At 39.2% G+C, this 24,969-nt stretch overlaps 1 long non-coding RNA gene across 1 annotated transcript; it reads left to right on the top strand.

Annotated features, from left to right (window-relative positions):
* The first annotated feature begins 127 nt into the window (after positions 1-127).
* LOC104654796 lies at positions 128-13,095 on the top strand. The gene is made up of 3 exons (XR_746895.1): positions 128-281; positions 570-642; positions 11,018-13,095. It is a non-coding gene; the product is annotated as an uncharacterized LOC104654796 (long non-coding RNA).
* Positions 13,096-24,969: the final 11,874 nt, after the last annotated feature.

Raw genomic sequence — 24,969 nt, 5'->3', positions numbered from 1 at the left:
TTTTCTCTGGGGACACTGGTACAGTCACCTAGCCCATCAGTTCCTTCGTTGACAGCGTCGGGGACATCCAGACTGCAATTTACAGTTCCTCCATCCATGTGCTGGGTTATAAATTATGCCATCCTCCCTAGAATGAGAATGCACAGCAAGCGGCAGACAATCACCCGGCATTCGGCATCTCTTTCTTTTCACGCGCTCCCTCACTCCGCCTTTCTCCAGCTCTGCCTTCTCAGGCAGATACATCAGATACCTTGTTTATCCATCTTCAGCTCCACTCTGAGGTAAAATGCCACCACATCTCGCCATGGGTTGACCCCCCAGACTAAATCCCTGGGAACAGCCTGAGCTGGGTGCACGCGGCCGAGGCGACGGCTGCCCTTGCCCTGCGGAGCACGGGTGGGCATTGGATGTAAGGTATTCCTAACTTCCCCTTCCCCAGTCCTTGGCGTCCTCTCTAGCCGTCCCACCCCAGGTCTTCTGCAGCTTCACCCTGTCCTCCAAGTCGCCTCGCCCAGCTGCGAGGGAGGAGACCCTGGCCGGAGCTCCGCCAGCAGGTCCTTCTTTCGCAGGGCGCAGACGCACGATTCCAGGATCGGGTGCACCACGGCGAAGCCCAGGCGGGAGATGGCCGGAGCAGCTCAGGTAACCAGGGGAAGCTTGGCGTGCCCACGGAGATGCAGCCCTGGAGCTGTGAGGAAAGACGGTCTGGCTTCAGAATTTAAAAAAAAAAAAAAAAAAAAATAGAAAAAAAAAAAAAAAAAAAGAAAGAAACACAAAACAGCGCAGCTCCGCGCCAGCGGGGGTGGAAAAAACAGACACAAACCATAAAAAAAGCAAGAGTTAAAATCAAATTAAAAAAAAAAAAAAAAAAGGAATACAGAGATCAGAGTACTTCATGCGACTTTTATTTCTGACGTTTCTTGGTTTATTGGCCTCCCCACCCCCTCCAAAATCTGTTCTGTCCCTGAACACCACTGTCTGTCCATGAGTGCCAGTCACAAAGACTCTTGCTCCCAAGTGCTGCAGACCCAGCATCACATGAGAAACCACATGACAAACTGCAGTCGGCTGCTGATGTGGTCAACTCGTACACCCAGGCAGGGGGAGCAGGAGGGAGACAAACCTCAAGTGAGACATGCCCCTCTCAGGCAGCCAGGAAGACATTTCCTTAAAAGAACAATGAGAAGCATGCCTCTGAAGCTTGCTTGGGAATACATATACACTTTTACATATGCGCACTTACAGAGACTAAAGAGGCCGTGGATACTTGAAGATATTCTGAGGATGCTGTACCACAGACACTAGCTGGATGGCAGCAATATTACTTCTAGTTTGTATTAGTCAAAGCGGATTCCACTTAAGTGGATTCCTGAAAAGCACACACCACGTCTTCATAGCATGATCAGGCTTGGAAAACCAATTCTATTATCTCTCCCTGCAATCTGTATCTGAACCTGCATTCTGAATAATTTATTTTTAGACGAATAAGATGCTTGCCAAGACTGCTCCCTTTCTTCGGTAAGCAGCACAGACAATATTCACCCGGGTAGGAAAGCTTTGTCCCTTTGTGGGGAGAAGAGAGGAGGTGGTTTTTAAAAAAATGCAATTTCTTATTTAAAGGCAGGCAAACACATAGCAATAAAGTTCTCGCAAGTAATCTTAAAAACAAGTGAAATGTTTCTGCTTCATTGAATCGACATGTCTCTTATTTGCAGTTTGGCATCTCATGCTGGCAAATGGTGGTGATATTTTTCTAACACTGCTCATGGCTGCAGCTACAGCCCTTAAGCCACATGGATATTGCTACTTCTCAGCAGGGTGAGAGCAAACAATTGCTTTCTGGAGCACCTTTCTGTGGAGGTGCTGCACTGCCAGGTATGTTTTACTAGTTACATTAAGGCAAGTACAAGTGAGATTGCCTCAGGGTCTGTAGATTCTGTCACTCTTCCTGGAATTAAGGAAGTTGCCTATTTGGGATGTCCTTCCCAAGATGTGAGAGGTATGCCTTTTTAGCAAAACTGATTATGCCAGCTAACTAGAACCGGAGAACCATTAAACAGGTGGGAGATAATCGTCTACAACATGTCTTATTGGACTATGTGGATATCAAAGTAAGTGGCCATTCATTCATTTGAGATGCCCTTTCAGCCTCTCACCATATAAGTGTGTCAAGGATGGCCCCAGACACTGGGGTTCCAGTGATGAGCAAGAGATGCATGGTCTCAGACATCCTGGAGCTCAAGGTCCCGTAACTGCATACGTCTTTTGTCCTTCAAGACAACCTTTTCCCAATTTGAATTCTCCAAAGTTAACCAAGCAAGAGATCCAGCAGTCACTTTTTTACCCTTGCCTCTTCAACATCCTCTATGATCTCCCAATTCCTATATATTCTCTCTTTACCATCTGTCCTTGGATTTAAGATTTCTTCTCCATTCATTCCTAGAGTCCAAGCTCAGGTACTAATACCCTCCTCTCTGGTCAGCCTCTTTTTGTTTCATTCCATTTGGCAGCCTGCCACCAAACTAATCCTACCAAACCACCACATTCATGATGTCCAGAACTACTGTCCAGATGGGCTAGACAACCCTTTGTCCAAAACCAAGGTGGCTCCTTATTTCTTCACATTCATACACTACCAGTCAAGACACTCTATTATCTGATTATCCATTGTCTGTTTAAACAGATTGGTCTATTAATGATCTTCTGATCACATCCTTGATTGAATCAGAAAAAAAATTGGGAGCTTAATTTTGTTAATAACAAGGCACAAAGCATTGTACAAGAAACAAAGACACACGAAGCACTGTCCCTGCCCTCAGAGAACATACACTCTATAGAGCCTATGCTACTTTTTTCTATCATTACTAACCATTTATTATCTTCTATTGCTAGTCATTTCTTCAGGTTTTATTTCCCATGAAAATAATTAGTAAGTCTCAATCCACTTGCTAAATGTGGGTCAGATAAATGGTGCCACAGAAGGGCTGAAAAAGGAACAAACACTTCTACTTAAATGTCTGGGGAGGTTCCCCGAGTTCCCTGGGATTTGCAGTGAGCTATAAAATATTTGGCCAGGGAGTAGGGAGGGGTTTAGGTATTAACAACATAGCAACGGCAGTTGTTAAAAATTAGCACTTACTATGTGCCAGCATCTATTCTAAGCATTTTAGATACATTAACCTACTTAATTTCATGGGAAAATACTTTTAATAAGTTATTTTCAGTGATATACAGGCACAAAAGAGAGATTAAATAAGTTGTCCAAACTACACAGCAAGTAAGTAGTAAAGCACGTCTGGTCCCCAAGCGCATGGTCTTAACCACCATGCTGTCCTGCTTTGGAAATGAAAAAAATTATGGGAGGGAGACCAGATAGGTGAAAATACATACATATGTCTGAAGGTGGATGAAGGAATCACTGTGGTTCAAGTCAGGTGTTAGTTCTGTAGAAGTGGGACTAGGTTGAGGAGAGCCACAATATAAAACATTACCCCCGTCTTCATAAACAATGGGACCAAGAACCAAATTGTAGGATAATAAGTCCAGTAGCCAAATCTAAGATTGATGGGGGAGGAAGGGATTGGATATAAGGAGACTAATCAAGAGGCTTCTGCAATTGCCCGGCTAAAAGGGAATGGTGCCCAAACCTTGGTAGTGGTGAAAGGAAAATTGAGATGGATTCCGGAGGTGTTATGAAGAAACAACATTATTGCAGTATTCTTGGAAAACAGAGAGGAGGTGATGGTAAAGCTGACTCTACATTTTGTAAAGCTCACATGAAGAAAGAATGCAGGTCCCTGAGCTTAGGAGTTGTGTCATTCATCTTTTTTTCCCCCAGTAGCCAGCAAAATGCTTAATATGCCTTTTTAAAGTAATGAATAGGCCGGGCGCGGTGGCTCAAGCCTGTAATCCCAGCACTTTGGGAGGCCGAGACGGGCGGGTCACGAGGTCAGGAGATCGAGACCATCCTGGCTAACATGGTGAAACCCCGTCTCTACTAAAAAATACAAAAAACTAGCCGGGCGAGGTGGCGGGCGCCTGTAGTCCCAGCTACTCGGGAGGCTGAGGCAGGAGAATGGCATAAACCCGGGAGGCGGAGCTTGCAGTGAGCTGAGATCCGGCCACTGCACTCCAGCCTGGGCGACAGAGCGAGACTCCGTCTCAAAAAAAATAAATAAATAAAAATAAAAATAATAAAAAAAATAAAAATAAAGTAATGAATAAGTGAAGGTGATGGAAAGAGAAATGAGAACATCAGAAGTGATGATGCCACATATACCAAAAATCTCTACAGTGAATTTAGTAATTCATAGGATATCTGAGTGGCTTAGGTGGGTTGGCTTACATCGTGCCATTACTTATATAGAAATAGAATTTATTTTCTCTTTCCACCTTTGGCTTGGTTTTCAGATGCTACCTGATTTCCCCCACCACACGCCTCGGATGCTCTTCCTCAGGCTGATCTCGGTCAGGCTGCGTTTCCTCCACCCTGCCCCAGCGACCCCCATCCTTGCCCACCAGCTGCAGACTCATCCTGTCCAGATCTGACCCCTAATCAGAATGTTGCACTTATCAAGACGATAAGATAAGCAGGCTAACATACTTTACCATTCTTTTATTTTTTTTTTTAATAGCAAAGGGAGAAACCACAGACATTTAGCAGCCTTCTCACACAATCTTAGCTAAAAAGAATACTAAATTAATGAACGCACCTCATTTCTTGGGCAGTTAATGAAGGTTAATGTGACATACTGCCTCTGGCTCTGGAAGTTAAAAGGGGTGTTACTGCCTCATATTATAGCTGGGAAAAAAGAGTGTTAATAATCTTTCTCATCAGCAGTAAAGAATTGAGCTTTTAATACCCAGATATATTTTAGTAAAAGGCTAGTATATCAACTGTAAGTGGAGTTCAAGAGCAGTGTTAGATAACTAGGGCATTTCAAGAGCCTGCTTACACCAGAGACCAAGGAAAAAAAAAAAAAAAAAAGAACAAGAGAGGAAAAAAAAAAAAAAAAAAAAAAACAGCCAAAGCTGAATTTATTCCAAGAAAAAAGAAAAACGTGAATTTATGTTGGGAATATTTTCATTTATATCACTTTAGATCAACTCTAATAATCTTTAAATAGTAAGAAGAAAACTTGGATCTCACAAATAAGTGATTTTGAGTAAATGGGTAAATGTGTGAGCAGGGTCATTGTTTGATTCAATGATGTTCACACAAATGCATTATGTGGACCTGCTAATCTAAGAGAGTGTGGTAGGCATTGTCTAGGGCCCTGAAAGAGCTTACAATACACTTACCCAGGAAGAAGACACTTCCCTTCCTTTCACAGAGGGAAGCTAATGCATTTGATGATAGTAAAAAAATAGCAGGGGAGGCAGGGTAAGTGCAGTGGCTCACTCCTATAATCCCAGCACCGTGGAAGGTCAAGGTGGGCGGACTGCTTGAGCCCAGGAGTTCGAGATCAGCCTGGGTAACATGGCAAAACCCCATCTCTACCAAAGAAAGTACAAAAATTAGCTGGGTGTTTTGGTGTGCACCTGTAGTCCTAGCTACTTAGGAGGCTGAGGTGGGAGGACCACTTGAACCTAGGAGTTAGAGGTGGCAGTGAGCCATGTAATGCCACTGCCATCCAGCCTGGGTGACAGAGCAAGACACTGTCTAAAAAAAAAAAAAGAAAAAAAAAGAAAAGAAAAAGAAAAAGCAGGATATAGTTTTAAAAAAAAAAAAGAAGGGTCTGCTCTCTTGACAGGGAGCCAACCCACCTAAGCCACCTGAAGATGTTACCATAGCAGAAAGAGCTTGCATGCTGTGAATATTCAATGAATGTGACTCTTCAATCCTTTAAGTGATATAAGAATCTATGCTTTATCTGTGCAATCCTGGGAAATATTAATGATGTGCTGATAGTGTCAAGAAAGGCAGGGTCTATAGGTTTATTTAGCAGAGTTGCTAGAGGACTTAAAACTGCATGTCATGGTTTCTGACCTCTTCAAAATGGATGCTGAATTAAGATGAGCCCTTCCCAAAGCAGACTGACAAAGTGACTAATTGCTGGCTGCTGGCAGAGGACTGATTTCCCCTCTCTCTGCTACCCAGCGTTATTACCCTCGTCCATTTCACAGGCTCCAAATGGCAAGTTTAAGGTGGAAGAACTGTGTTTGTTCACCTGTGAGTGGTTTGACCTTAGACTTTGCAGAGTACTGTCAGGAAGTCGGTTTTTCCATGCTCTTTACAGTAAACAAAGACAGTGTGGCTGGGCTCCAAATGTTACAGAAGGTCAGGGACCAAACTGCCTCAAAGACAAAGACTGCTTCCAGAAATTGAAACACAAAATAGATGTGAGCGCCATCAACATTCCACACTGTGCTCCTGTTCATTCTCAGTGTTTGCTTCAAACAATGTGACACATACCCAGCGTAGATGCATAATAGAAATAGAATCATAAAACCCCAGGTGCTGGAAAGCACCTTAAAGGTCATCTGGTCCAACCGCAAATCTAAATTGTGAATGCTGCCCTTTAAAACCTCCTCCATGTAATCATCCAGGCTCAAGGGGAACACCTCTGGTGACTATAAACGCAGTGCCCTGGGAGAGAGACAAGTCATTCTATCTTTTGAATGCAACAGCCTGAGTATTTAAAACCCCAAGCCAAGGCCTGGGCGTGGTGGCTCACGCCTGAAATCCCAGCACTTTGGGGGGCCAAGACAAGCAGATCACCTGAGGTCAGGAGTTCGAGACCAGCCTGGCCAACATGGTAAAACCCCGTCTCTACTAAAAATACAAAAATTAGCCAGACATGGTGGCAAACGCCTGTAATTTCAGCTACTCAGGAGGCTGAGGCATGAGAATTGCTTGAACCCAGGAGGCAGAGGTTGTAGTAAGCCAAGATCACACTACTGCACTCCAGTCTGAGAGACAGAGTGGGACTCCGTGCCAAAAAAAAAAAAAAAAACAACAACTCTGAGCCAAAATGTCCTATTCTATGACAGCAGGAGCCTCACTGGAGCTTCTGTTTATTAGCCCTCGATTTGGAAGCTCAAATCTAGCATGACTTCCACATGATGGCCTCTCAGTTACTGGAGGGCATGTATCATCTCCCATCCAGATTTTCCTCCTCTACACAAAATATCTGCAATTTCTTTAGACATTACTCTGACTTCAAGTCTATTCAACATTCAATTTTCGAGCCTAGGAATACATTCCAGTTGATCAATAGTGTTTTGAATGATGTGTCACACAAAACATAACACAAGGTCCCATGATGTGCCTACACAAAGTGAAACAGTCCTATTACTTCCATCATTCAAACTGATCATATTTTATTTAGTGCAGACTAACCTGCATTTGCTTTCCTAGTGGGTACCTCATGTTGGTGACTCTTACTGGGCTCACCTGTGCCTTTGTTCATATAGTTTCACTTAAATCACATTTCTACCATCTTCAATGTCTTTGTGCATTCATTTGACTGATTTTGTTTTGTTGTTGGTTTTGGTACCATATATGATCAGGTTTTAGGTATATTTTAAAACATTTTTAAGCCAGGCACGATGGCTCATGCCTGTAAGCCCAGTACTTTGAGAGGCTGAGGGGTAGATCACTTGAGCTCAGGAGTTTGAGACTAGCCTTGGCAACATGGTAAAACCCTATCTCTACAAAAACACAAAAATTAGCCAGGCATGGTGGTGTGCGCCTATGGTCCCAGCTATTCAGGAGGTTGAGGTGGGAGGATCACTTGAGCCTGGGAGATGGAGGTTGCAGTGAGCCATGACTGCACCACTGCACTCCAGCCTGGGTGACAGAGTAAGACTCTGTCTCAAAAAAATAAAAAATAAAAATGAAAGGAAAGAAATAGTAGCAAGTTACTCTTGAAGGAGTCATAGATATACTTGTAAATATACGTATCTATCCATGGTAAGATACAAGATTTATGAGAGCAGAAGTTCTTAGAAAGCATTGAGTACACCTTCTGTTTTTCATATATCACAACAGCACTGCATAGAATAAAATAACTCTGATTATATAAAATACCCTGGCCTAGTAGGAAAAATATGGGACTAACAGTCAAAAGCTGTTGGATCTGGTATCTGTGTTGCCACAGACTATCTGTTTATCTGTTATATAATTATAGAAAGGTCACTTTATCTTTTTCCAAGCTATCGTTTCCTTCATTGTAAAGTGAGAATCTCAACAATAAGCACCCTGAGTTGTACTGCATTCTAATAGTTTATATTTCTGTGGAATTCTAATTAAATTGTAAGTCTATTATTTAATACAATGGAATATATTGTATATTAGCCAGCGGTTAAGCCCTGACTAAAATTTTCTATAGATTTTCATTAACATTAGATAAGTTTTACATTAAATTGTGTCTTAAGTGAGTGAATGGCATAATCACAAATCAGAAAGTTCTTATGTCCAGGGTTTTTTTTTTTTTTTTTTTTTAAATATGCCAATTAGGGAAATTAGATAAGTCTGACTGGGGGTCCTGGAATCTTTACCCTCTGATAAAATAACAGTTTTGAATAAGTGAACCAATTACTGAGATTCTTGGGGTAAGGAATAAATGTCATAATGTGATATCATCACTTTCCTATAATCCAAATGTCTTCTTAAAATGTCTTTAATTAACTATACAGAGAGAACCTTTAGGTTGAAAAGATCTAGTTTCTTCCACATTTTTAAACTAGAGCCATGACAACAGAGTGCCTTGATGTCAATCAGCAGTTCCCACAATGGGAGTACTATTCACATTCTGAGCGAGGGGGGAGGGAATGATGGCGTATGGTCATAACAAGAGAACACCCGCCCATCTTAAAATCTTGCACTCGAGTAAAATTAACTCCATGATCAGATTCTAAGACACATTCAACCCTCATAACATTAACTTCACAGAGTACAATAGTTGGTCTTTTTACTAAGTATATTACTGGACTATGCAGTTTTTCTCTTAGATCAAAAGAACTAAAATAAAAATTGGAACGGTGGGCTTCATTTTCTCAAAATCTGGGCCCAGTTTTGACCCAGACTTTCTCTGTGCATATTCCTTCACCATCCTGACCTCAGCACCATCTTCTGTAAAACAGAGGAGGTCTCTGAGTGTCTAGGCTCTGCCCATATGTCAGAAAGGAGGCATGTTTTTTGGCTTTTGAAGATCCTCTGCTTTCAACATGTAAGCTGTCCAAGCAGCTTATAATCCTAGAGATCCACAAGTCATATTATATCTTAGTTTCTCTCATTTTTAAAAGCCTCATGGCAAAGACCCTAGTGCAACAATATTTTCTTAGTCTCAAATCCCTTTCTGGGCATCAGGCAGAGGGCTCTCAAGCCAAGACCCTGGGTTTCAGTAGCAGTGGGCATGAGCCTGAAACAAAAGCCACAACTATATGATGCGCACATAGTCCAGACATAGAGAGTGATGCGGAGATGGACTGATGCCTTTTGATGTTTGCAAAATATACCTAGGTAGAAAACTGTTACATAATTAAGTGACCAATGACATTTGATATGAACAAAAGTTGTAAACATTAGCTTACTGTAACCAATATAATACTCTAAAATGCAATTAGCACAAATGACTACAACTCCATTCAAGTAGCAAGGCAGACTTTTAGAGGAAACCTTAACATAATTAAAGTGGCCACGTTCAGGATGCCAAATGCATACAGGTATATACAGAAAGCAGTAAAGCTTTCTCAGGCAATAGAGGAGGCAGGCTTATGTCCAAGATTAGATTGAGTGTCTTACTGAAGTACAATGCCCCCACTCCACTGCATTTGATGGCCTTTTCTGCAGGTCCGCCAACCAAGATAAGTGTTATAGTATTATAGTGTCTACAGGATGTAGGCATATGGAAGGGAAGAAAGGATGGCAGAACTGGAAAGAAAAGATGTTCATTTTTTACTCCATTTGACTCAATGCATGCTTTATGTAGCATTCATCCCATAAGGTCAAAAACCTAATTAGGCTTTATTTTAAAAGTTCTGAAACATGCAGTAAATCACATGTGATTTTTTTCATATGAGCTGTGACTCAGTGATTAAATTTATGTTCATGAAAATAATCCAGCTTACATCAAACACTGGTTCCTGATACTCCCTTTCCCAAAACACACAAACACACACTCACTCACAGTTCATTTTTAAATAGATATGTGTATGTTTTATTAAGATTATAAAGTTATAAAGTGTATATAACTGTATAAGTATGCAAAATTATACATATAGAAGACAGTATCAACATAAATAATTTATCTTAATTTAATAGAGTTGGCTTAATTTTTGATACTTAATATTCAAAGACAAAGATTTTTATTACTGAGGATGCTGAAAAGAATATCTTTTTTCAGAATCTAAAGAAAATTTAAAAATAATTATTCAAATATGTTGCTATATCGACATAAATGTAGTACCTCTTCATATGCCTTCTTTGAAAGGAGAAACTTTTGTTTATACGAGTATACTAAAAAGGCCAAAATGACCTTAATACTTTTAGGTTACCAAGGCTGCAAAAAAGACATATTGATCAGTAAGTGGATTATCAAGTGTAGTTAAATGTAAAATGTAAAACCTTGGGAAAAGAATAAATCTAGTAATACTGGACAATTAATACTACATTTTAGACACTGCTCTGAGCACTTCGCATTTACTGAGTTAGGCACTATTTCAATCTCCATTTTATAGATGAGAAAACTGCAGCAACAGAGAAGTTTAATAATGACCAAGGCCACACAGCTAACACATGGGAGAGCCAGACTGCATATTCAGGTAGTGAGGCTCCAGAATTCTTGCCCCAGAGTCCATTACTCTGTCTTGTATCTCTTCCTTCTTTTTCTCTTCTCCCATCTGACCCCTAACACCCAAAACCATATCAAAGGCAGAACCCTCTCCTGAATCCGTTCAGGCCTCGTAGTTAAGTGTCCATGATACAGAACGAGGCTTTTTAAAGGAGTTTTAGAAACATTTTATCTAATTGTCATAACAACTCTGCCAGTGTGCTATTATCCTCTTTTGACAGATGAGGAAACTGAAACCCACAGAGATGAAGTAACATCCTCAAGATCAAAAAGGTAACAAATGATTGAGGCAAGATTCAGATACTGCTCTACATGACGGGAAAGCCTGTGCTCTTGGAATTACAGTCATAGTACAATAGATCAAGTTCAAAGCATCATCTAAGTCAAGGAAAACCAGTAAAGAGGTTTGGAGAGACAAACAGGGTCAACTCCAGGCATCTGGGTCAGCAGAAATGGCACCACTGAGCAGCACTGAGACTGTAGGATCACGGATCAGAGGCTGCTTCCTCTTTGCTTCTGGGCATCAGCCTCATGTCCATTCAAAGTAAATGGCCCCTCTGACTGGAATTGGAGGTGGCTGGGTCATCTCACAGAGCCAAACAAATACAATTAGCTGTTGCAAAGCCTTTTGGGAATTATTCCCAGTGTAAATAAACACATAACCATGTATCAAGAGCCTTGATAAAGTCCAAAAACAAGCGAACTTGGAGTATCTAAGCGAAAAGACCAGAATGTAAATGAAAAACCAAATAAACTGGGGCAAACTATAGAATAGGGCCCTGTCTGTGATGGCCTGCATATGACAAGCCATAGAAAAACGATGGTGAATTCTGGGTAATAAGAAATGTCAATGAGATGGAAGAACCACCTGTTTTATGTAAAGCTCCAAATAACCAGATCACAGTGGACAGCCACTCAAATAATGCCTTCATAATACAGAGTATTATTGAGAATAACTCAATTCACAGAGAGCTTAAGGCAGCCAATATTTGATAGCCTGTCAGAAAAAAACAGAACAGTAATTACAGAAAAGAATCATATCCTCAGAAAAACAAAAATTAATCAAACTAAGTTTGTAAAGTCTATCTTACAGACATATTGTCTGGACTGGTCCTCTCAAAAATACTGGTTTTTTTTTTTTAAATTTTATTTTATGCCAATTTAATTATTTAATGATTTTTGTCTTATTACTTCAGAACTGGAAATATCCTATGACTCATAACATCTTACAACCTTTCTACTTTCTTAAAGAATCTCAAGTTTATAATCACAAGGGATAGGATTATTTTTCAAAAATTAAATGATGATGTAACGATTACTATGTCTACTGTAGAAAAATCAACCTTATTACAACTGCAACAATAGCATTAAAAAATATGAGTAATTCCAATCAACTTGAGATACGGTCTAATCAAACACAAATACAACTGATAAATTTCATTAAATAGCATGGAGATTAAATTAAAACACTATTATGTAATAAAAACCTTTAGTGGTACTAAAATTTTAGAATAGTTCAGATATACAGAAAAATTTCAAAGATATAGAGAGTTCTCATTTTTTTCCCTATTACTAACCTCTCATATTTGTCACAACTAATGAATATTCAATACAGTATTATTAACTAAAGCCCATACATTTATTCAGATTTCCTTTTTAGCTAACATTCTTTTTATTTGTTCCAGGATCCCATCCGGGTCACCACCTTGAATTTATTTGCCATTTTAGGTACCTCTTGGCTGTGAGTTTCTCAGACTTTCCTTGTTTTTGATGACCTTGACAGTTTGAGGGAGTACTAGTCAGTTATTTTTGTAGAATGCCCTAAATTTGAGTTTGGCTGATGTTCTTCTTAGGGTTTGACTGGGGTTATGGGTTTTGGGGAGGAAGACCACAGAGGTGAAGTACCATCCTCACCAAATTATATTAAAGGTACATACCATCAGCATGCCTTATACTATTGATGTGAACTTTGATTGCCTGGCTGTTTGTAGTGTTTGTCATGTTTCTCCACTGTAAAGTTACTCTTCTCATCACCCACTTTTCTGTACTGTACTCTTTGGAAGAAAGTCACTATATGCATCCCAAACTCAAAGAGTGGGAAGTTATGCTCCACCCACTTGTAAGCAGAAAATCTACATAAATTGTTTGGCATTCTTCTGCATGGGAAAATTATCTCACTCTCCCATTTATTTATTTATCTGATCTTTTCTTATATCAGTATGGACTCATGGGTATTTCTTTTATACTTTGGGTTATAATCCAATACTAACACAATAAAGACATTTTTAATGGAGATGCATTGAAATTCATTGCTAAAATGGGCCTGACACCTCTTGACCTTGGCTAAACAGAGATTCTGGATAGAGCAAAGCATGGTGACATCATGTGGACTTTGAAGGTTAAGAAACTACAGATCATCAGGACATATTTGCTCTTCCATCTCACAGAGAAAATGGGGATATACCTCCTCATTCCAGGAAACTTTCTTCCTATATTTCCGATATATCCAGGATAAAATTCAATATATATAGTCAGTAGCTTCAAAGTTAAGCATAATTTGTTTACTATAATTCTTAAGGCAGATGTTGGATCAATACCTCATTCTCTTAGAAATAACTTTGGTGCTTATAAGTAGGCATCACATAATCTGATATACCAATATTATATATATTATTGTGAAAAACATTTATATATCAGATTATATGATATATAAATCAGCCAAACTCAAATTTAGGACATTTTACAAAAATAACTGACTAGTACTCCCTCAAACTGTCAAGGTCATCAAAAACAAGGAAAGTCTGAGAAACTCACAGCCAAGAGGTACCTAAAATGGCAAATAAATTCAAGGTGGTGACCCGGATGGGATCCTGGAACAAATAAAAAGAATGTTAGCTAAAAACTAAGGAAATCTGAATAAATGTATGGGCTTTAGTTAATAATACTGTATTGAATATTCATTAGTTGTGACAAATATGAGAGGTCAGTAATAGGAAAAAAATGGGAACTCTCTATATCTTTGAAATTTTTCTGTATATCTGAACTATTCTAAAATTTTAGTACCACTAAAGGTTTTTATTACATAATAGTGTTTTAATTTAATCTCCATGCTATTTAATGAAATTTATCATATATCAATAATCTGATATATAAATGTTTTTCACAATTATACATATATCTCAAGTATAATTGTGAAAAACATTTGCCAGTTTAAAGTTTAATATGTAGACAGAATAATGCCTGGGGGTACAGGGATATAATTGGGAATTAGAGTAATAAAATAAATATTTTAAGTACTTACTACATATTACTCATTAGCACAAAGTAACTTTAGGTATAAAATGCATGACAAAACTCCATTATAAAGAAGTGCCTGAAAGCTATAGGGCAGAAAGGCATAGAACACAGTATAGACTAGAAGGAGATAAAGACAATTGGAAGATTTTATTCATTCATTTGCTCAACAAAAATTTACAGAGTACCTCCAATTATCAGTAGGTGTGCTACAGACTAGGTATATTACTTACATAGTTACACATTTTGCTCTCATGTAGTCTGCGGGAAGACAGACATTAATCAAATAATGGCACCACTGATACTTGTGAAGGAAAGGGTTAAGTCAACAGGCCTGGGCTGTTCAAACCTTGCGTATTCCCAGAGTCTCAAGACTGGTCTTGGCCTGGCTCCTGGGAAGATTACTTCTGAGCCCTTGGCTGAGATAGGAGTTTACGCCAACAGTGTGATTTATGGCAAACACCTATTTTTGTATGCCTGAGGCTTTGGATCATGCTGTATCAATTTGATCTGAGGCCTGAAGACTAGTAGCTAAGGTGCTGCATGCCTACATGACTGACCTCCAATAAAAACCCTGGACACAGGCCTCAAGTGAGTCTCGTTGGTTGGCAAAACTTTACATATGTTGTCACAAATTGTTGCTGAGAAAATTAAGTGTAATCCATGCAATTCCACTGGGAGAGGACAACTGGAAGCTGGTGCTTAATTTCTCCTCTACTCCACGCTATCCACCTTTTCACTTTGCTGAGTTTTTCCTGTATGCTTTCAATGTAATAAACTTTAACCATAAGTATAACAGCTTTTTTGAGTCCTGTGAGTCTTTCCAGCAAATCCTTGAGCCTGAGAATTATCTTGGGGATGCCCAACATAATACTACAATTAAAAAGTAAAGTACATATTCTAAAGGAGAATAATACAGTTTGTGGGAGTTTATAACATAGTAACCTGAAGTAAGACTAGGAGGTCAAGGAAGTCTTTCCTGAAAAAGAGAAGTTTGAGTTGTGACAATGGATGCATAAGACATTGCTTATAAAGGTGGAGAGAGCTTTCCAGCATGGTGAATTGCATGTACAAATCCTCTGGTCAGGGAGAGTAAAGTGTGTGTGAGCAGCTGAAAGTGACATGCACAGCTGGAGTGGAGGTAGCAGCAGGAGGTGGGATGAGAGATGGGTGGCACAGTCCTCAGAGGCTGAGCCTGGCAAACCATGTGAAGGATTCTGCTCATTATCCTGAGTCATGGGAAGCCATGGAAAGGCCGGAAGCAAACGGGGACTCAGGGTGGTCTTCTGAAATAAGCGTTCTGGCGATGGGGGTTGGCGAAGAACTTACAGGGGGTGATGAGTCAACAGAATGAAAACAAGGCAATCTCTTTTTATAGAACTCATATGAGAGATGATGGTATCTCTGGCTATTGTGCTGGCAGAGGGAATGTTAAGAAATGGAAGCTTTTCATAGAAATTTAGTGGGCCAAATTATTTTGCTGGCTTGTAGAAATGACAGAATGGTTGGACCACTCATTGAAGCAGGAAACACTAGGACAGACCAGGTTTATTTTTCTGGGGATGAAGCACCAGAATGACATACATTTGGTCTTGGATACACTGAGTTTGATGTGCCTTTAGAGTTGAATATGGAGATAGTTATAGGGCACTGAATACATAGGTATGGACTGATGTCATTCAGGTTTCGTCCACAAATTATAACTATAGCTATCAACTCAAGGGGCAACTATCATTTGCCTTGCATACTTTAAGTACTTTCCATATATGAACTCATTTTATCCTCACAATTATTAGATGAGCAGATACTATAACTAGCCTATGTCATTCTCATAGCAAGCCAAGGAAGGGGGTTGAAACCAACTTTGGAGACAGTAGGGAGTAAAAAAGAAGAGGGATTTTGAGGTTGCCAATATTAATAACTGATTCCTGGCAGACAAGACTGAGAGTATACCGCCAGACCTGAAGAAGGAGGAGGCTGGGCTATCCTGGAAGCCAAGGGAAGTTGGTGCTCCAGAAGAAGACAGTTTTTACTTAATGCTGTTAAGTTTACTGAGAAGAGGACTATGGGATGGACAACAGTCAGTCATTGCAAGTAAAAGTCATTTTGATGAAGCTGGAAGCTAAATTAGAGAAAGGTGCATGGAAGGCAAGAAAGTGAAGACAGGGAAGTGCTTTCAGCGCATCTGGCTATAAAGGGGAGGAGAGAAAGCAGTACCTGCAGGGAGCCAAAGGAGTCAGGGAGGAGCTGTTTACTGGTGAGATGGGAGAACTGTAACCAAGTTTTAAAGTCAATGGAAAGGATTCATTTGAGAGGGAATAGTCGAGTACACATGAAAGAAGTACATTGATTGCAGTGAGCTGAGATTGTACCATTGCATTCCAGCCTGGGCGACAAGAACAAAACTCCGTCTCAAAAAAAAAAAAAAAAGAGTCCATTGATAGTGTAAGTTTCTTCAGCAGTCCACAGTGGGAGATGGGATGTAAATATGGTCAAATATATTTGGGCAGAGCCAGTGAGTGAAATGATACTCTTCATAACACATGTCACAGAAACCAATAATAGATCCAAGCCCTGCCTATGCTCTACTCTGCTCTCATACGCATTGGTTTCCTTATTTCCCTTTGGCTATCCCTGCCTTCCTTCATGACTCCATATGCCATGTTCCTCTCACTTCGGACTCACTGCACTTGCTGTTTTTTTCAGCTGAGAATGTTTTTCATTCCATCCAATGCCCCACCCTCTTCATCCAGTTTTTAGCCTGATGAAGATGTTCAATAGACAGTCATTGGTTGAACAACTTGTGTTCAAAACAGTTACTGAAACAAACCTGTATTAGTCCATTTTTACACTGCTATAAAGAGCTACCTAAGACTGAGAAATTTATAAAGGAAAGAGGTTTAATTGACTCACAATTCAGCATGGCTGGGGAGGCCTCAGGAAATTTACAATTATGACAGAAGGCAAAGGGGAAGTAGGTACCTTCTTCACAAGGTGGCAGGAAGGACAAGTGCCAAGTGTAGGTGGAAGAGCCCCTTATAAAACCATCAGATCTCGTAAGAACACACTCACTATCAGTATGCTTCAATTACTTTCACTTGGTCTCTCCCTTGATACACGGGGATTATGGGGATTACAATTCAAGATGAGATTTGGATGGGGACACAAAGCCTAACCATATCAAAACCCAATCTGAGAGCCAAACTGATTTTGGATATTTGTTTCAATGTGCTTCTGATTTTAGTCACCAATAAATATTTTTATCAATATAAATTTGAATCATACTTAAAGAAGGCATTGTAGTCTAATATTTAGTTACATTTTTATATCCATGATCATATTCATCCCTCCTACAAATATAAAACCATATGCATATGCCATTTTCAAGCAGACACACACCTGGCAATTAATTCTCTCCTACTAAGCAAACAACATGGAAAGAAATTCTAATCAGAATGTCAATCTATTAATTTACAATGAGAGGTACAACTGTCAGTTCAACCAGATATTTTTGTTAATCTGACCAACATATATTTTTACCCTGGCCAAGCCAGCCACAGATTGGTAAACCTTACGTTAAAAAATGTAGATGGGCCCATATCTCTCATCATATACAAAAATAAACTCAGGATGAATTAAAAACTTAAATGTAATTTTACAGTTTCAACTGTAAAAATACTGGAAGAAAACCTAGGGAAAACTCTTCTGGACATTGGTCTAACAAAATAATTCACGACTAAGACCTTAAAAATAAAAGCCACAAAACACAAAAATAGAAAACTGAGATGCAATGAAATAAAAAGTTTTCTGCATATCAAAGGAAATAATCAACAGAACAAACAGACAGCCTGCAGAATGAGAGAAAATATTCACAAACTATGCATCTGACAGAAAACTAATATCCAGAATTTACAAGGAATGCAAACAACTCAACAACAACAAAAACAACCCCATTAACAAGTTGGCAAAGACATGAATAGATATTTTTTAAAAGAAGACATACAAATGGTAAACCCGCTTATGAAAAAAAATGCTCAAAATCACTAATCATCAGAGAAATGCAAATTAAAACTACAATGATATTATCTTACATCAGTCAGAATAGCTATTATTAAAAAGCCAAAAAACAACAGATGTTGGCAAAGACGTGAAGAAAAGGGAACTCTTATACACTATTAGTAAAACCTCTATGGAAACAGTGTGGAGATTTCTCAAAGAACTAAAGATAGAACTGCCACTCAGTTCAGCAATCCCACTACCATGTATCTGCCCAAAGGAAAAGAAATCGTGTCAAAAAGATACCTGCACTCTTATATTTATCACAGCACTATTCCCAGTAGGAACAGTATGAGATCAACCTATGTGTTCATCAACAGATGACTGGATAAAGAAAATATGGTGTATGTATATATATACATACATAAAATGGAATACTATTCAGCCATAAAACAAGAATAAAATCATGTCTTGAAGCAACATGGATGGAACGAGAGGCCATGATCATAAGTGTAACAACTCCAAAACAGAAAGTCAGACACCACATGTTCCCACTTATAAGGGGAAGATGAAAAAAAAAAAAAAAAAGATAGACCTCAGGGACTAGGAAGCAGGGTGCAGAAGGAGAGTGGGTGATGAAAAATAACTTAGTGGGTAGAATGTAAATTATTCAGATGATTGCTACACTAAAAGCCAAGACCTCACCATGCAATAAATGCACATAACAAAATTCCACTTGTACCCCTTAAGTTTACACAAGTAAATAGAATTTAAAAATAAAAACACACGTTTAAAACATAGGTGGGAACAGAAGACAGAGCAATGGCTTCCAGGTACTTAAGAGTAGGAATATAGGGATTGTTTTCAAAGTGGCAGGAGGGATTTGATTATCTTGGTGGCTGTATGACTCTATGTGTTAAGTGGGTACTTCAAAGAATATAAGAAGTTTATTTTACTTACAGCAAACAGTCTTGGTACAAGAAAATTATATAGCACAGTTAGGGAGACTGTAGTCTTTGGAACCCTAAAACCTAGGTTCAAATCCCAGCTCTATAACTGAATGACTTGGTAATAAGCAATTTATTAGAACTAATCCCTGAGCCTATCTAAGCTTCATCTCCCTGATCTATAACATGGTGACAGTTCAAAATACAACAGTAGATTCTAAAAAATTGAGAAGGAGGGAATCCTCCTCCCTAACACATTCAATGAGACCAGTGTCATTCTGATACTAAAACCTGGTAGAAACACAACAAAAAAAGAAAGCTTCAGGTCAATATCCCTGATTAACATGGATGCAAAAATCCTCAACAAAATGCTCGCAAACTAAATCCAGCACCACATCAAGATGCTAATCCACCACAATCTAGTAGGCATTCCTGGGATGCATGGTTGCTTCAGCATATGCAAACCAATCAATATGATGTATCACATTAATAGAATTAAAAATCACATGATCATCTCAACAGATGCAGGAAAGTCTTTTGATAAAATACAATATCTCTTCATGTTAAAAACCCTCAACAAACTAGGCATTGAAGGAACACACCTCAGAATAATAAGAGCTATATATGACAAACCACAGCCAACATCATACTGAATGGGCAAAGGCTGGAAGCATTCCTCTTAAGAAGCAAAACAAGACAAGGATGCCCACTCTCACCACTCCTCTTCAACATGATACTGGAAGTCATAGCCAGAGCAATCAGGCAAGAGAAAGAAACAAAGGCATCCAAAGAGGAAGACAGGCAATCAAACTATCTCTCTTCATAGATAATATGATTTTATACCTAGGAAACCCCTTAGTCCCTGCCAAAAAGCTCCTTGATTCCTTGATCTAATAAATCAGCAAAGTTTCAGGGTACAAAATCAATGTACAAAATCAGAAGCATTCAATACATCAACATCAAAAATGTCCAAGTCAAATCGAGAATGCAATCTTATTCACAATATCCACCAAGAAAAATAGAAAAAACAAACAAACAACAACAACAACAAAAAACCCTAGGAATACAGCTAACCAAAGAGGTAAAAAATCTCTACAGTAAGAATTATAAAACACTGCTGAAAGAAATCAGAGATGACACAAGCAAATGGAAAACATTCCATGATCAAGAATAGGAAAAATCAATATTATTAAAATGGCCATATTGCCCAAAGCAATTTACAGATTCTATGCTATACCTATCAAACTACCAACAACATTTTTCAAAGAAATAGAAAAAAAAAGTATTTTAAAAGTTATACAGAACCAAAAAAGAGCCTGAATAGCCAAAGCAATCCTAAGCAAAAAGAACAAAGCCAGAGGCATTATACTATCCAACTTCAAACTATACTACATAGCTACAATAACCAAAATAGCGTGGTATTTGTAAAACAAACAAACAAAAAACAGACACATAGACCAATGGAACAGGTCAGAGAACCCAGAAATAAAGCTGCACACTTACAACCATCTAATCTTTAACAACGCTGACAAAAACAAGCAAAGGGGAAAGGACTCTTTATTCAATAAATGGTGCTGGGATGGCTAGCCATATGCAGAAGATCGAAACTAGACCCCTTCCTTACACTATGTACAAAAATCAACTCAAGATGGATTGAAGACTTACATGTAAAACTTAAAACTATAGAAACCCTAGAAAAAGATAAAGGAAATACATTCAGGACATAGGCCATGACAAAGATTTCCTGGTAAAGACTCCAAAAGCAATTGTGACAAAAACAAAAATTGACAAACAGGACCTAATTCTACACAGTAAAATAAATTATCAACAGAGTAAACAGACTACCTACAGAATGAGAGAAAATATTTGCAAACCATGCACCCAACAAAGATCTAACATCCTGGATCTATAAGGAATGTAAACAAATTAACAAGCAAAAAACAATACCATTAAAAAACGGGCAAAGGACATGAACAGGCACTTATCAAAGAAGACATACACACAACCAACAGACATATGGAAAAATACTCAACACCACTAAACATTAGAGAAAGGTAAATCAAAACCACAAGATACTGTCTCACACCAATCGGAATGGCTATTTTTAAAAAGGCAAAAAATAATAGATGCTGGTGAGGTTACAGATGAAAAAGAGCACTTATACACTGCTGGTGGGAATGTAAATTAGTTCAGTCATTGTGGAAAGCAGTTTGAAGATTTCTCAAAGAACTTAAAACAGAACTAGCATTTGACCCAGCAATCCCATTACTGGGTATATACCCAAAGGAATATAACATGTTCTACTATGAAGACACATGCACAAATACATTCACTGCAGGACTATTTGCAAAAGCAAAGACATGGAATCAACCTAAATCCCCATCAACAGTGGACTGGATAAAGAAAATGCAGTACAAATACACCATGGCATACTATGCAACCATAAAAACCATGAAATCATGTCCTTTGCAGCAACATGGATACAGCTGGAGGCCATTACCCTAAGCAAATTAATGCAGGAAAAGAAAACTAAATACCACATGTTCTCACTTAGATGTGGGAGCTAAATAGTGAGTACACAAGGACACAAAGAGGGGAACAATAGCACCAGGGCCTATTTGATGGTGGAGTATGAGGATCGAAAAACCACCTTTGGGTACTATGGTTATTACCTGGGTGACAAAATAATCTGTACACCAAACTCCAGTGACCGTAATTCACCCATGTAACAAACCTGCACATGGATCCCTGAACCTAAAACAAAAGTTGGAAAGAAAAAAATGCAACAGTAGGTCAAAATCCCTTTTGAGAATTTATGAGAACAGTGCAGATAAAGTTTTTAGCATATGCCTGGCACAATAGATGCTAAATTTATCAGTAGTTTTGTTGGTAAGGTTCAAGTCTTTTATTCAAGACTTCCTCTCTACCAGACTTTGCTTACATGAACATCAACAGTATTTGCCTTTGTGACTTTCCTTTTCTACATTTTCTTAGTTGCTAACCTGGTTATATTTGTATAGCCCTTTTCAAAACAGGATACAATACTCTGATAATGCTTCTGATTAGTAAATGATAACCACTTTCCAGTCCTGCCTCTCAGATTTTTCCCATAGTCCACCTTGATTAGTATCTATGGGTCCTGTAATCTCTTGAGTGTCTATTTATAGAAAATTTTGAGTTAACAATTACTCACAATAAATCACATCCATTTTGTGCAGATTTATGCAAGTTAACTCTTAACAGGCAATCTAATGTCTATGTTATTAAGGTATACTTTCTCATCATGCCCACAGATTAACAACATTGTTTCAATGCCTTTAGAGAACTACTATGGGTGGTAGCACCTTTAGACTCATCTATAGAAATCAAGATCCAAAAGAAAATATTCTGCAAAGATATTGCTTAAAGCAGCAAGCTTCAGTCTGATAAGATTGCTATTGTTAAATCAGGATTGAACAGGCGCAGAAAAGTGAATAATTAATGTATATAGGGCCCATTCTGGGATGCACCAAGCAGGTGTGATGTTCTATCTATAATCTAATTGGTAGCATCACAAAGGCAGAAAAGATAAGATACAGAAAGTTCACATGAGATCTTGAATAAAAGCCTAGGAGGTACTAAAAGTCATAAACAAAAATAAGAACGAAACAGGGGCAACAGTACTTTGGATCCAGAGGACATATACAATTTTCAGGACAATAGCAGGGGCCCTAATCAATCTGCCTTATAATGAAGCAATGTTAAAAGGAGTGTGCCCATCAGGTCATGTTCCCCAACCTCTTAAATGTGCCACTCAGCCTTTGCAATGGAGAGGATTAATGAATGATCATAAAACATACTTCCGGCCGGGCGCAGTGGCTCAAGCCTGTAATCCCAGCACTTTGGGAGGCCGAGATGGGCGGATCACGAGGTCAGGACATCGAGACCATCCTGGCTAACATGGTGAAACCCCGTCTCTACTAAAAATACAAAAAACTAGCCGGGCGACCTGGCGGGCGCCTGTAGTCCCAGCTACTCGGGAGGCTGAGGCAGGAGAATGGCGGGAACCCGGGAGGCGGAGCTTGCAGTGAGCTGAGATCCGGCCACTGCACTCCAGCCTGGGCGGCAGAGCGAGACTCCGTCTCAAAAAAAAAAAAAAAAAAAAAAAAAAAAAAAAAAAAAAAAAAAAAAATACTTCCAGTTGTGGTATGTGATATTTGATAATCAAGGATATGCAGAAGTTCATGGACAAAGTCAGATATCTTGAGACATCCCTATACTCTAACATACTCCAGGAGACAACAGTTCAAGCTTTCAAAATTCCTTCCAGAAAAAGAAAAAAAAATCCAGTGCATTTTATCACATTTATAAAACTAGGCTCCATTCTCATACAAAAGAAAATACATATGAGGTGGCCACAACTAACATGAATGGAATCAGTCTGAGACTAATGCATAGACTCATGCCAAGACCGAGTTGCTGGTGCCAAGGTAAGGAGGCAGAATTTGGATTCAGATGTTTTGTAACACGACTTTTTGTAGGCTGAAAGGAAGTTTGAAGTAAAAGTTCCAGGTAAGGCCAGTGCGGTGGCTCATGCATGTAATCTCAGCACTTTGGGAATCTGAGGCTGAGTCAGGTGAATCACTTGAGTCCAGGAGTTCAAGACCAGCCTGGGCAACATAGCGAAACCCTGTCTCAACAACAACAACAAAAAATTAGCCAGGCATGCCTATAGTCCCAGCTACTTAGAAGGCTGAGGTGGGAGGATCACCTGACCCAAGGAGGTCAAGGCTGCAGTAAGACGTGATTGCACCATTGCACTCCAGCCTGGGTGACAGAGCAGGACCCTGTCTCAAAAACAAAAATAAAACAAAAATCCCAGGTAATAGAGAATGGCTTCTATTTAAATTCTGTCTATTCAAACCCAAATATTAAAGTGTTTAAAAGGGAAAAAAAGTCTTTTTTTTTTTTTTTTTGAGATGGAATCTTGCTCTATCACCCAGGCTGGAGTATAGTGGTGTGATCTCAGCTCACTGAAACCTCCATCTCTTGGGTTCAAGCAATTCTCCTACCTCAGCCTCCTAAGTGGCTGGGATTACAGGCGCCCACCACCACACCCAGCTAATTTTTGCATTTCTAGCAGAGACAGGGTTTCACTACATTGGTCAGGCTGGTCTCCAACTTCTGACCTCAGGTGATCCACCCACCTCGGCCTCCCTAAGTGCTGGAATTATAGGCATGAACCGCTGCAACTGGCCAAAGACGTCTTTAAGTATTCAGAAAAGATACCAGCAACAGCAACAACAACAACAACAAAACAGAATGCCCATCACCTAATTAATCTACCTAACAGCCAAATAATTAATTCCTTTCATATTTTAAGAAGTGTCAGAAAGAAAATTAACTCTTTCTACACCTACTCCTTTTATAAATATCTTTCTTTTTTAAATTTTTCATAAAAATATGAATAAGAATCTCTGTGTTATTTTTCTCTACATTAGATAAAGAGAGCACCTGGGTGCGGTGGCTCATGCCTGTAATCCCAACACTTTGGGAGGCTGAGGCAGGTGGATCACTTGAGGCAAGGAGTTCAAGACTAGCCTGGACAACATGGTGAAACCCCATCTCTAACAATTAAAAAAAAAAAAAAAAAAAAAAAAAAAAAAAAAAATTAGCCGGGCGCAGTGTGGACGCCTGTAGTCCTAGCTACTCGGGAGACTGAGGCAGGAGAATCGCTTGAACCCAGGAGGCGGAGGTTGCAGTGAACTGAGATTGCACCATTGCACGCCAGCCTGGGCGACAGAGCAAGACCCCACCTTGAAAAGAAAAGAAAAAAGATACAGAGAGCAGAAGGAAAGACGGAAGACGGCTCACTGGATCAGAAGGTAAGGTCCTCTAGCTTTGTACTGTATCTAGAAACTATTTACCAGGTTGACTAAGGATAAAGTACTAATACA

The sequence above is a fragment of the Rhinopithecus roxellana genome, chromosome 4, assembly GCF_007565055.1.
Source record: "Rhinopithecus roxellana isolate Shanxi Qingling chromosome 4, ASM756505v1, whole genome shotgun sequence".
Taxonomy (NCBI): Eukaryota; Metazoa; Chordata; class Mammalia; order Primates; family Cercopithecidae; genus Rhinopithecus; species Rhinopithecus roxellana.
The sequence above is the reverse complement of the archived record's forward strand: the minus strand, read 5'-3'. Positions and strand labels throughout refer to the sequence as shown.